General features: G+C 51.1%; 1 long non-coding RNA gene across 1 annotated transcript; it reads left to right on the forward strand.

Annotated features, from left to right (window-relative positions):
• The first annotated feature begins 219 nt into the window (after positions 1–219).
• On the forward strand, positions 220–10170 carry LOC123346037. Its single transcript, XR_006572906.1, has 3 exons — positions 220–603; positions 6452–6605; positions 9810–10170. It is a non-coding gene; the product is annotated as an uncharacterized LOC123346037 (long non-coding RNA).
• Positions 10171–11113: the final 943 nt, after the last annotated feature.

An 11113-nucleotide genomic window follows, 5' to 3' on the forward strand; every position in this document is an offset into this window, starting at 1 on the left:
GAGAGGAGGGGCTGTAGCTGTGGGAGAAGCACCACGGGAGCCTGAGAGGAGGGTCCTGCACTGGGGGAAGGGATGTGCAGGAAGGGGAGGGGGAAGCAGGACTCTCTGGAGGACCCTGTCCCCTAATTCTCACCCCTCCCACATGTCCCTTTTGTCTCCTGGTCTCCTCAGCTCCTGGCCCCAGAGCCCAGAACCAGGAGGATCCCAGGACGGGATTTTGAGGCAATAAATCTGCAGAGGAGCCAAATAGCTCAGTTGCATAAGCCAGATTCCTGGCAAACTGCCCTAACTAATCCAGACCTGCGGGAGCCAGAGCTGGAATTAGAGAGGAGGCATAATGCGATTTACTCTATCAGGCTGAAAGCAAAAGAGAGTCATTCTGCAGATTGGATTTCTGGGAAGCCGTGGGGGTTCTGGGTGCACCATCTGTTCTATCGACAGGTCACTATTCGTAATGGCATATGGTATTGCTGAGAAGCCTGTCCCTGAAGCATCTAGCCGGTGGCTATGTTACCTGACCCCGAGAAGGGCCGGCTCTCAGGTGATTCTGGGCTAGGACGCAGCAGCTTTGGATTCGATTCCTGTCTCTGACACAGTCCTCGGGTGAGTCACAGAGTCAGCTTGTGTCCGAGGGCTCAGCGCCCACAGCGAGGGCCAGATTGTCGAGAGAGCTCAGTAACCAGCCCGCTCTTCGAATCTCCCTGGGCCTCAGCTCCCCATCTGTAAAACAGGGACAGTAATCCTGTCTGTCTGCTGGGTCTGTGGATTGTAACCTCTTTGGGGCAGGGACTGTCTCTCCCTGTGTCTGTGCAGCGCCCGGCACAACGGGGCCCTGATCTCAGCTGGGGCAGGGACTGTCTCTCCCTGTGGGTCTGTGCAGCACCCAGCACAACGGGGCCCTGATCTCAGCTGGGGCAGGGACTGTCTCTCCCTGTGTGTCTGTGCAGCACCCGGCACAACGGGGCCCTGATCTCAGCTGGGGCAGGGACTGTCTCTCGCTGTGTGTCTGTGCAGCGCCTGGCACAACGGGGCCCTGATCTCAGTCAGGGCCTCTAGACCTCCTGTCATTCACACATTAATGTAATACTTGTGCCCTCAAGGGACGTGACCAAGTCCCTCTTCTCCTCCAGCAGATTAAAGTGACAATCTCGTGGTGTGGTGCCTGCCCACAGGCATGTGAGAGCAGGTGCCCCACTAGGCTGTGCACAGAGATGCTAGGGCAGAGGTGGGCAAACTACGGCCCGCAGGCCACATCTGGCCTGCAGGACTGTCCTGCCCGGGTCTTGAGCTCCCGGCCCGGGAGGATAGCCCCCGGCCCCTCCCCCCTGCTGTTCCCCCTCTCCCGCAGCCATGCTTGTTGTTCTGGAGCCGAGCTGTAAAGATAAGCCAGGGGGAGCAGTGTGCAAGTTAGAGCTGTCCTTAGGCTGCTCTAACTTATCCCAGGGGCTGGGCCCTGCAGGGCCACAGAATACAGAGCACAAAGGGGGCTTCAAGCTGCCTTGACCCACCTCTGTCCCTTTCCCAGGAACAGGAGAAAAGAAATGAGGCCCAGTAAGACTGATTGTGAGCTACCAGAGCGATGTGACTATGGTACAGGGAGGGCTTGTGAGAACTAGCTGTGACTGGCAAGGTGCGCTGTGCTCCAGGGTGTGGAGACGGGACTAACCGGTGTGGGTTTACAGGGCTGTTACTGGATTGTCAAGATCTTTATAGAGGGGTGTTGGAGCAGCCTGGTGATATGCCAGAGAGTTCAGAGCAGTGGGTTCCTCTCACACTTCTTGGCATCCTTGCAAAAAATGCCCCTTGCCTCCCTGGCAGATTATTTTCATAGTGTGAAATTCACCCAGGTGCGGAGGACCCTCCCAGGGGCTTGTGTCGCTGGAGCAAGGCCTTCAGGGCTTTAGATGCTCTTGAAAATGCTGCTCGTAGGCGCTGATCCGGCAAAGACTTATGCAAGCACAGTACTTCACTTGATGCATTGAGTACCTTTGAAGTCAAGCAGGCTACTCATAGACCGAAAGCCCATGGGTGAGTGTTTGCAGGATCAGGGCATAAGTAGCACGTGAAATGTGTCTTGATGTTAATTCCACCCCATCAGTGGGCTATTGCAGTTTTTGCATAATATTTGCCTTGTGAAATGTGTTACTTTTATGCAATGCAGGAAATCGCAGCTGGTATTTCCCAACGCTCCAGAAATCTGGAGCCTTTTCTTCCCTATTGCATAACTTTCTTTCTCCACAACTTCCCTACAACCCAAATCCCATGAATACTCAAAACTGCTCTAACAGGTTAGAAAAAAAAATTTCCATGAAAAATTCATTTTTTTTAGTGGAAAAAATCAAACCCCAAATATTCACAGGTGAAAACCAAACATTTCAATTCAGAAATGCTACCCCAATGCCTTGTAGGGGTTGTAGTTCAGGTGCTTCATGCCTCTGTTCTTCTCTATAGGCCAGGCTCCCTGGCTGGACTACATCTCCCGTGATGCACCATGACCCCCTCTCTTGTTGAGCCACTGCAGCGCATCATGAAAGTCCTGTGGCCGATATGCATCACAGAATCGTAAGATGGGAAGGGACCTCAGGAGGCCTTCTAGTCCGGCCCCCTCCACTGAGGCAGGACTAAGTATTATCTAGACCATCCCTGACAGGTGTTCATTCAAATTGTTCTTAAAAACCTCCAATGCTGGTGATTCTACAACCTCCCTAGGTAACTTATTCCAGTGCTTAACCACCCTGACAGTTAGGAAGCTTTTTCTAATGTCCAACCTAAATGTTCCTCGATGCAATTTAAGCCCATTGCTTCTTGTCCTTTCGATCCGCGACCGAGTCCCCAGTGAAGTGATCGCACAGCAGAGCGAAGTGCGGGATGCCGTTATTAAAAGCAGGTAGAGTAAAATGCGATGGGCCGGGCATAGAGCGAGGCTCCCTGACAATCGATGGACTGCAGCTGTCGCCAAGTGGTACCCACGGGCAGGGCCGGCTTTAGGCCTATTCCACCAATTCCCCCGAATCGGGCCCCGCGCCTAAGAGGGCCTCGTGCCCAGGGAGAATCCCTTCCCTGGCTAGAGGTGCCTTTTTAATTTTTACTCACCTGGCGGCACTCCGGGTTTTCAGCGGCACTTCGGCAGCGGGTCCTTCAGTGCCGCCAAAGACCTGAAGCAAGTGAAGGACCCGCCACCAAAGTGCTGCCGAAGACTCGGACCACCACCCGGTGAGTACAAGCCCCACATATTTTTTTACGTGTGGTTTTTTTTTTTTTAGTCATCCCTGCCGGGGCCCCGTCGAAACTGTTCGAATTGGGCCCCGCATTTCCTAAAGCTGGCCCTGCCCACGGGAACTGAAACCACCACTCGGCCAACCTCCAAAGAGAGGGGAAGATTTTATCGTGGAAAGGCTGCACACGGAGAAGGAAGGCCAAGGTCAGAGAAGAATGGAAGACGTGTTGGGAACGGCGCAATCTATATGAGGGCTGAAGGACCGATTGATCAAGGTGATCAAGGCTACTTGTTCCGTCCTCAGTGGATAAGGAGAACAATGAGAAGTGTTAAGGAATCTCTACCCTTAGAGGTTTTTAAGGCCCAGCTTGACAAAGCCCTGGCTGGGATGAGTTAGTTGGGAATTGGTCCTGCTTTGAGCAGGGGGTTGGACTAGAACCTCCTGGGATCCCTTCCAACCCTGATATTCTATGATTCCAGGATTCTATTCCCAGTTCTACCACAGTCTCTTTTGCGCAAGTCACTTCACTCATCGTAACAACCTTTTACGTACTCGAAGACTATCAGCCCCCCCGGTCTTCCATTCTCCACACTAAACAAACCCAATTTTTTCAGTCTGTCCTTATGGGAGCTGTAGTCCAGTTGGAGAGTCAGCGAGCAAGGGCAGGGGTGAATGGGGCCCACTTTGGCTGAATCAATATTAAATAATGCATTCGCGCCAAACAGAGACAGAGCCTCCGGGACAGGGAAAACAGCCCTAGTTAGGCAAATGGAAAAGGAGCCTCATTTGAGAAGGAAATTTCTCAGCTGAGCGGGATTTGAATAGCAAAGAGCCTGGGACACAAACACTTTTGAGGCAGCTGATCCAGTCACAGAGTCTATAGCTGCTGACACTCGGTAGCGGTGGAATCAGGCGTGTGTGGTCCAAGCGTGACAGTGCATAAGGGTGGGAGAGGACAGCATGTGAGGAGGGCTGGAAGAACTGTGCCTATGCAGTGCAGATCCCACCCCCAGGCTGTGTGTGGTTGGGGCTTGGGTCCCTCACAAGAGGCTGTTGAGAAAACTTAAGGTAGCTGATCCAAAGCCCATTGACATCAGCGAGAGGCTTTGCATGAACTTCAGTGAGCGGGTCGGGTGAGGCCCAGGATCAGAGTCAAATTACTAATATGGGAGCATCTGTCACCAGCCCTGTGCAAACACACCACAAAGAGCCCTGCTCTTTTGCAAGAAGTTGTGGGAGACGAGTTGGGGCAGGTGGAAACCTGTCCTGTGCGCTCCACGCTGCTTTCCCATGGAATATCCCGTCAAGTTCAAGGCCTTGATCCTTATCTTCACGGCGCTCCATGGCCTGGGCCCAGGGTAGCCAAAGGAGCTGAAAGCTCCAAGATGAGGATCATGGGTAACAGCTCGGCTCCACAGGCACGAGGGAGCCTCTGCCTTAATGGTAAAGCACCTCAGTGCAGGGCAGAGCTTTCTTGGGGGGCTGCTTTGAGACAGGCGTGGATCCCCTTAGGCACCAGCACAAACCTCCCCACTAAAACTAGCTGAAATGTTTCAATCAAAAATTTGTTTGGCAAAAATAAGTAGATGAGTCGACACTGAAACAGTTTGTGAGTTCATGTTGATTTCGCCAAATTGCTCATTTTGAGGAGCGGGAAACCCCCATAAATTCTGAAGAAATCAAAATGTTTTGTTTTGACATCTTCAGTTCAGAATGTCTTTTTTTCCATTCATAAATTTCCTTTAATTTTTGTTCTATAAATTCAACAATTAAAAAAAAAAGGCTTGAAATCAAAGCAAAATGTTTCATTTCAGGTTGAGCTAAATGCTTTAGTTCAACCTCTTTTTTTTTTTTTTTTGCTTTTCATTTGGCCAATTTTTTTTTCTTTAGAGACTTTCAGTCCAACCCAACATTTCCCCCCTTGACTCTCAATATGGCCAATGAACTGGAAAATGTGTTATTCACCTCGCGCTACTCTCCCCCTTCCACTATGATCTGCTTTCTCTGGTATAAATACAGGCCAGGCTGTAGATAAGGAAAAAACCCTCCACTCCATGGTCCACACAATTCGCCCCTGGGAAGAGGATGAGAGGAAAAACAAACTCAGCTGTCAGTTGTATCATTTAATGCACACCTGGCCTGGCACTTAGATATTATGGTGACAAGAGCGGGATCAGAACACACTGAACAGAACAACAGATTGTCACTCACTCACTTATCAAAAACGGGGCTCAGAGGGGGAGACAGTAGGGGCCAGGGGTAATGGCTGTGGGGCCGGGAGAAGGAAGTGGGGGCCTGGGCTGATGGGTGGACTGGAGATTGGAGGAGGCAGCAGGGCCCCAGGGCAATGGGGGTGGTGGGTTTTCAGAGATTTTCCTGGCCCTCTCGGGTTGGAGGTGCTCAGGTGGCCCGGGACTGGGGGGTACTGGCGGCCGTGGGGGGGGGCTCTGGGCTTCTGTGGAGAAAGGGGGGCAGGAGGGGCAGGGCCTCAGGCAGAAGGGGTGGGCTGGACTGGGGGCTAGCCTCCCCGAGCCTGGGGTTCACCCCCCCGCCCATGAGAATATGCCGTGAATTCTCTTTCTATAACTTTCCTGGAAAGGTGGACGCTTTAGTAGCCATTTAATGCAGCTGAATCAGGGGCAGAGAGGAATTGTATGTCAGATATTTTAGGAACCACTAACAATGACCTTAGAACTCTCCCATGAATAAAAATGTCATGTCTTTATAGTCCAATATTTCAGGTCCCTCGGGCGTAGCATTGCATGCTGGGAATCTCTGTGTGAAATTCCCATTTCTCATGCTGCAGCCTGCCCCTCAGTCAAGACTGGTTAGGCCCTAGGGAGAGGAGAGGGGAGTTTTGGGTGGAAGGATGGTGCAGAGGTTAAAACACTAACTTGGGAGACCCCAGTTCAATTCTGTGCTCTAATACAGACTCCATGTGGTCTAGGTTTAAAAAGTCCCTTAGTTTCTGTCCCCTTCCTGTAAAATGACCATGATACAGACCTTTCTATCTCAGGGGCTGTCCTGAGGCAGTTTCAGTGCTGGGGACAGCAACTGTGTCTAACCCAGGTCAAGGGGTATCCCACCCACTGGGGGAAAGAACAAAAGCATTTCCATAAAGGTCGATTACAGAGGAAAGGCTGATGAGCGAAGCAGAGCTAGGTGTGGGGAATAGTTTTCCTACCTCGTGATAATTGTTGAGATTTTTTTTAAATTTTCCATTTTCTCATCAGGATGAAACCAAGCCCTTTTGGCAGCATTTTAGAAACAATGAGAGAAAAGATTAAGAACATAAGAACGGCCAGACTGGGTCAGACCAAAGGTCCATCTAGCCCAGTATCCTGTCTCCAACAGTGCCAGGTGCTCCAGAGGGAGTGAACAGAACAGGTAACCATCAAGTGATCCATCCCCTGTCGCTCATTCCCAGCTTCTGGCAAACAGAGGTAGGGACACCATCCCTGCCCATGCTGGCTAATAGCCATTGATGGACCTGTCCTCCATGAACTTATGTACTTCTTTTTTGAACCCTGTTATAGTCTTGGCCTTCACACCACCCTCTTGCAAGGAGTTCCACAGGTTGACTGTGCGTTGTGTGAAGAAATACTGCCTTTTGTTTGTTTGTTTAAAACCTGCTGCCCATTCATTTCATTGGGTGGCCCCAAGTTCTTGTGTTATGAGAAGGAGTAAATAACACTTCTTTATTTACTTTCTCCACACCAGTCATGATTTTATAGATCTCTATCATATCCCCCCTTAGTCACCGCTTTTCCAAGCTGAAAAGTCCCAGTCTTATTAATCTACCCTCATACGGAAGCCGTTCCAGACCCCTAATCATTTTTGTTGTCCCTTTCTGTACCTTTCCCAATTCCAATATATCTTTTCTGAGATGGGGCGATCACATCTGCACACAGTATTCAAGGTGTGCACATACCATGGATTTATAGAGAGGCAACGTGATAGTTTCTTAAGTATCCCTTTCCTAATGATTCCCAATATGCTGTTCGCTTTTGTGACTGCCGCTGCACATTGAGTGGATGTTTTCAGAGAACTATCCACAATGACTCCACGATCTCTTTCTTGAGGGGTAACAGCTAATTTAGACCCCTTCATTTTATATGTATAAAGACAGATGGAAAGACCCACCCTAGAATACCCCATATGGCCAGTGTCCTGGGGTGTGGGAGATCTAGTTTGAAGTCCCTGCTCCAGTAATGATTTAATTATTTATACAAAGTGGACAAGCTCCCATGGGAGTGCGGGGGAAGGACACACCCTATAGCCCAGCAGTTGGGACGCTCACCTGGGGTGTGGGAGACCTTCACTCCGGTTGTTGCTCCCAGTCAGGTGGAGCGGTTGGGGTTTAAACCTGGGTCTCTCACATCCCAGCTGAGTGCCCCAAGCAGCAGGCTATAATGAGTGGGCAGGGGGGTCTTTCTGACCAGAAATTCCACTCTGGCCCCTGATGTCCCATCTGCCTAAATGTCAGGGTTCAGTGGGTTCTTCCGACCAAACAGGAACAGGGAATGGGATCCCAGCCCCGGTGAGGTCAGTGGAACAGGAGCCTGATTTGAGATGGAAATCCCCATGCCGAGATGGAATTTGAATGGTAAAGCACCGACTGAACTAAGGGTCCTCAGCCGTGGGATTGGCTCGGTTCTGCAGCACAGGGGGCGTGGATGGGTATGTGTTTAGATGGGTACGGTGGGTTGGGGGATGGGGTGGCACAATGGCACAGGGCTGGATTAAGGTGATCCAGGCCCACCAGAACCTGTCCCCTTCCTGCTCTGCAATGGCCACTCTGCCCTACCCTGACCCCTCGTGCTGTGACAGGGACCAGCCACACAACAGCGGTGTGCTGGCTGGATTGGGCCCAGCCTGGTCGGGTTTAGGGGCAGGCTGGGATTCTCTGTCTCCTCCGAAGGGCAGGAGTAGCTGCAGGGATCACTATCCCATCAGGAGAGCAGGGGGTCGCAAGGAGTCCCCACTCCACTCCACAGATGCCAATCTGGCAGTGGGAGCCCCAGCACTTAGCCCAGCAGCTGAGGTGTCTGTGTTTGGAGGAGGGGGACATTGTACTCCTCCCCATCTGCCACACACACACAGCCCCATGCTGGAGTGGGGTCGACAGGGTGCCCTGAGCGGTGGGGTTGGGAGTTAGCACCCCATTGAGATGAGTGGTCAGTTGTTCCCCGCACCCCCATAGAGCAATTGGTTCAGGCTCTCTGCAGATTCAGGCAGCATTGCTGCATTGGTTATACTCAGAGCCATTCCACTATTTCAGAGCAATCAGTTCAGGCTCTCTGCAGACTCAAGAAGATGTCACTGTGTTGGTTACACTGAGGAAACTCTTTCAAGGTTTTCCACACAACCTCAAGAGCTAGAAACCAACTACTTCATTTAATATGAGCTGAGAAACCTGACAACAGTTCTGATACTGGTCCATGTTCCCTCAGTCACCAGTTTCCTTGGGAAAGACTGCAGACATACAGTCGCTACCGATACAGAATTATGGACTTGATTGTGGAACCTTTACATTGGGCGATACTTTCTCATATGAGTAGTCTCATTAAAGTCATGGAAAAAGCGCTAACGAATGCAGGTGTGAGCATTGCATTAACGAGCCCTAGAACTTTCATATAAAACTATAGAGAGAGGAGTTTAGAAGAGAACATCTGTTTGAAGTTTAGCTTGGGAAGCTGCAAATGCAGAGTAGTTCTCTTAGAATGCATCTACCAGGAAGAATAGCTCTGTCCATCGGGTTATTTTTGCTGCGCTCCTCGTGATGGCATGTGAGATCTTTATATGGTTGTAAAATCCACCCTGGAATGTCATCCTCTTAAAAGGTAATAACTGAAGATATACCAATCTCCTAGAGCTGGAAAGGACCTTAAATGGTCATTGAGTCCAACCTCCTGCCTTCGCTAGCAGGACCAATTTTTGCCCCAGATCCCTAAGTGGCCCCCTCAAGGATTGAACTTACAACCCAGGGCCAATGCTAAAACCACTGAGCTATCCCTCCACTATACTCCTAGTACTAGGTGGCACCCTGCATAACATACCTTATTGACGCTAACCTCCGCCATACCCGGCCGGGCATTAAAGGCATCTATGGAAAACACATCTCTGATTTCTCTCTAAAGGAAGCTCTGTAGCCTGTCCGGAGCTGATGCCTGACTTGCTAGGAGCAGCCCCATGCCCTACTAAGTACAAGGTGTCTGTGACGGGGCAGCGAGCTGGGCGGAGAGGAAAGGGGAGGGTGCTCATAGTGGAGATTGAGAAGAAATGGGTCCTTCCTCCCACACCCAAAGAATCCCATGACTTTGAAGCCATTGTGAGTTCTGGCTTATCTTTGTCTCATGATGATTTTTTTGGCTAAGAGGATGGTTGCCTCCTCCAAAGGCCAATCCGGGTCCCCTCCCACACCCCAATTCCCAGGCCTTCAGCCTTCCTGACGACAGCTGCGATATGCGTGTGGTTTAACTAGGGGCATGTGAATAATCTGGGAGCAGCCTAAAATAAATTCTGTTTTAAATCCCCTATGACTGATGCGGGGGCTACTGTGCTGACTGGCCCGTGTGTTTTCCATTTTAGGTCATCAAGAGCCTGGGTCTCAGTTTGATTAAAGCAGTCCCAGGATCCCCAGCCGGCCTCACTGCAACGCTACAGAAACCAGAGAGGGGCCGGTACAAAATGCAGCCCCTGTCTGGAGAAAAGCCCTCAGGCCCAGAGCTGCACAAGGACGAAGTCAATGTGACACTGAGCGTCCCAACGCCTAACTTTTCAGTGCCTAGAAAACCACAGGAACAGCCTGGCGATCCACCAAGCCTGAGTTAGCGGCTGTTGTGTATTTGGTTGTCATGGTTTTGTTGCTATGGCAACTGAGTTAGATTATTATGGGTTAGCTCAACCGGTTTCAACCGGTTGAGGAGCTCTCTGTATATATGTAAATAAAATGGAGGTTTTGGTTAGCTGCCTGCTCTCTGGCCTCAAGTGATTGCTTCCTACACCGGCTGCCCCAAGGATATAACAGCGGCCTCAGCTCCCTGTACGATACACGGGGAGAGATGGGCACCTAGGAATGGGATCAACAAAAGTCAGTGTGTTAGGTGGACAGCTGCGTAGGCCAGCCCATGGGCGTTGCTGACCACAGGGGTGTGTCCTAAGCCCCGCCCCTCACGCACTTGGACGACTGCATCTGGGCAGCTGAGTGGTGTCTATGGCCGGGCCTGACCCAGTATGGCAGCTCTTGTCTTAACCCCCCCTCTGGAATCTGCTCCCTTGGGTTCCAAAGTGGTGTGAGAACGAGTTAGACGCCTGCCGTGCTCCACAAAGCCCAGAGGAGGAGGCAGAACTTTCAGCCTGGGCAAGGCACTCACCTGGGATGTGGGCGAGCTAGATCCAATCCCACCCAGTGGGGAGAAAGGACTGGAGCAGGGCTCTCCTACCCTCAGGTGGCTGCTCAAGCTATGGAATGTTCTTCTGTAGGGCTCCCATGGGGTACGTCTACACTGGAATAAAAGACGTGAGGCAAAGCTGTGCCTGGCCAGGCTTGTGGGGCTCAAAACTGGTCCTTGAGCCCAGGGTCCAGTGCAAGCCTAAACCTCTACACCACAGGTTTGCAGCCTGAGCCCAAGTCAGCTGACCTGGACCAGACCCAGGGGTTTAATTGCAGTGTAGACGTACCCTCAGCCTCTTCTATTGCAATTGTTCCACACCGTATAATTACTTAGAGAGTCACAGGGGAGGAGGAAGCAGAGAGTAAGGGACCGTGAGAATGTGTCTGTAGCCTGGTGGTAGGGCGCTCACATGTGAGATCGAAGACCTACATTCTAATCCCTCTGCGCCAATGACTCTTCAATTATTTATCCAATCGAGTGCAATTAAGGCTGCACTGA

Source organism: Mauremys mutica, chromosome 12 (assembly GCF_020497125.1).
Source record: "Mauremys mutica isolate MM-2020 ecotype Southern chromosome 12, ASM2049712v1, whole genome shotgun sequence".
Lineage (NCBI taxonomy): Eukaryota > Metazoa > Chordata > Testudines > Geoemydidae > Mauremys > Mauremys mutica.